Here is a 2869-nt window from a genome sequence, read left to right on the forward strand (position 1 = left end):
TTGTATAACTTTTCTAGATTTTGTAAGGGAAGTAACGATATAAAGCTACTTGTAATTGATACAAATGTAAGGGATGGTAGGCCCTCTCAAAGAGCTTTCCTAAAAAGGTGAATGTGCCATCATGTAAACAAGACATAAAATGTCCCAGACAAGACTAAGTTATTTTCCCATTCGTTTCTCCCAATGCTTGCACTTTGAAAGGGGTAAGATTGATGTAAAATACAATTTGTATTATATATATATATATATATATATATATATATGATCTTTTATGGATTACATAATAAATTAAAACATATAATAAATTTGTATAGTATTTCAATGTTATATTTACAATTTTATAAATATACAGAATATAAATCATATGATGGAAAATGGAACTCAAGCCCTTCCAAATAAAACACTCACAATTTACTATTATATTATATACTTTAACCTTATACCCTATGTTTTTAAAAATATATATCTTTATTAATTAATAATTAAAAAATTAACTTACATAACAAAAAATAATCTCCAAAACTTGTATCTATCAAAACTTACATGTATATTAAAAACCTTAAGGCCATAAAGTTTGGAGCACGCAAAAGCGGTAAGACCGCTCCAAATAAGCGGTGCCAGCAAACCGAAAACCATGCGCGGCCGTTGTATCAAGCGTTTTTCATTGACTTCAATTTTTATTGGAGCTCCACAAATTCTAAATTCAAGAAATCGGCTCCCACAGGTTCCCAAAACCGGCAAGTTCTGTACACGTTAATCTCTAAAGAAATACAAGCCCGAGGCACGTTGTTTCTCCCCGGATTTACAAGATTTCACCCCCACAGTTTCCCAGAAAACCCGTCTAGTTTTATATATGACCGGTTAAGAAATCTCCCTCTGCATCTCAATCGTGTATTTGGCCTCGGATTTAGGAGAAATCTCAGTATTGCAGAAGATAGAAATCTCCCTCAGCATCTCAAGTTAGAATTTGGCCTCGGATTGTGACGAGATCTCAGTATTGCAGAAAATTAGGAGAATAGGAGTTCGAGATATTCGGTTATTACAATGGCCTCGGCTCCTGAGTCGTCCTCCTGTTATTCTCCTACAGAACAGATTCAATCACAGTCTGTCGCCGTTCCTATTTCAGCCAGGTAAAAGTTTGTGTACATTAGAAGCGTTATGACAGTGATTTTTTTATGTTTTTACAGTGAAAAGAGTAAAGGTACAAAAAAACTGATCAGCAAGCCTAAAACTTTAGAAGACAAGGCCTAGATCTGGGGAGATATAACGAGATCTGAATGCAAAGATCATATTAAAAATATTTGCACATTTCTTCTGAAATGATCTTGGCTTTATTTTCGTATTTTATATTTCTGATCTATTTCTAGGGTTTATTGCCTCATACGCTTTCTGAAACGCCTTTAGTTATTGTATTTGCAGGCTTGTGTGTTTGTCTTGCAAAGGAAATGCTGCTCCAGCAGACGAGTGGATATTTTCAATTGAGGATGATCATTTCGATAAATCTGGTTCAAGGAGACCTGTGTCTTCAAAATATAAATCTCCATCTGTAAAAAGAGTACGCGGCCTTGGAAGAAAAGCAATTAAAGCTTGATCTCGAATGTTGTATGTACATCGGCGTTTAAAATTTTCGCCTATTAAATTCTACGTATTCTCAAAGATTGTTCTTGTTTGTTTCTAAAATTTGGAACAGAATCAAGCATTCTTTGTTAGGAAATTACTGACAATTGATATTGAAACCTAGCCGTACATTAAACGGATGAAAATATCTCATGCTTGTTGCTGTCATGAATATTTCTGAGGCAAGATCCGATTGAATAGCAATTTGATTAGCAGTTAATTAGCTCTAATGGACCATCGAAATGCGTGTTAAAAGTGAATTTTTAACTTTATAAGAGACAGAATGATTGATTAATAATTTTGACAAAGAATTGTACGATAATACATTGTAATTTCACTAATATGAGCATCTCTACTCTACTTACAGGTCAAGTTTTCCAGATTTTAAAAAATTAACTCCTATTTGAGAAAAACATATATAGTGAAAGGTGAAAATTGCTTAAAAAGAATCAAACCATACTTTATCATTCAGATATTAAAAGCAACCAAAGCAAGCTCTCATGAATAGCATAAGCAATCAAAATTAAAATTATTCTGACAAAATGCACGTTCCATCAAAATTTTAAAAAAAATCCATCAAAAGTTCCAAAAAAATCACTGTATTTTTCAGAAATCTGAAATGAAAAGAAATTGTTTGACGTTTAGTGCTCTGCGCCTTACAAAATTGTCCAGTTCAATAGATAAAAATGAAGTATTCTAACCAATACTTGTGATTGCTTTTCTAATAGTCACATCATTGAAAAGTTTCAATAGAAAACAGTTACAGCAAACAACCTAACTCTCCATCAAAACTACTTATTTTATCAAGTGAAGGAAATCTAACCTAATGCATTCCTAAAATTTAATAAATGAGCTGACGCCATGATTCTCACCGCTCCTTTGAATTCTACTTCAAAAAAGTATCCAGTTTCTTAATATTTTACAATAAACTGAAACCAATTTATGAAGAAAGGCTAATTCTTCATAAGCGGTTCAGACTGTCACAAAGCTAACCACAGGTTTTGGCACCTTGGTTTTGCTCCAAGCCCAACGTGAAACGAATCAATGCTCTCTAGTTCCACAATTAAATACTTATTACAGAATATGGCCAACGCATCTCCCAACATCCACTAGTAGGAAACGAATATCACGCCAACTCGATAAATAGATTGGACCAATCCTATATGGTAGGCTTGACGAAGAAACCGAGATAGTTACTCGCAATCGCATCTGCACAAAAGATTTAAAAACGCACAAAAACGCATCTGGATTT

At 33.5% G+C, this 2869-nt stretch overlaps 1 long non-coding RNA gene across 1 annotated transcript; it reads left to right on the top strand.

Moving 5' to 3' along the window:
* The first annotated feature begins 579 nt into the window (after positions 1 to 579).
* Positions 580 to 1837, top strand: LOC149557667 (uncharacterized). The gene is made up of 2 exons (XR_016364903.1): positions 580 to 1130; positions 1420 to 1837. It is a non-coding gene; the product is annotated as an uncharacterized LOC149557667 (long non-coding RNA).
* Positions 1838 to 2869: the final 1032 nt, after the last annotated feature.

The sequence above is a fragment of the Cupressus sempervirens genome, chromosome 5, assembly GCF_028749045.1.
Source record: "Cupressus sempervirens isolate cs-2001-9-10 chromosome 5, ASM2874904v1, whole genome shotgun sequence".
Taxonomy (NCBI): domain Eukaryota; kingdom Viridiplantae; phylum Streptophyta; class Pinopsida; order Cupressales; family Cupressaceae; genus Cupressus; species Cupressus sempervirens.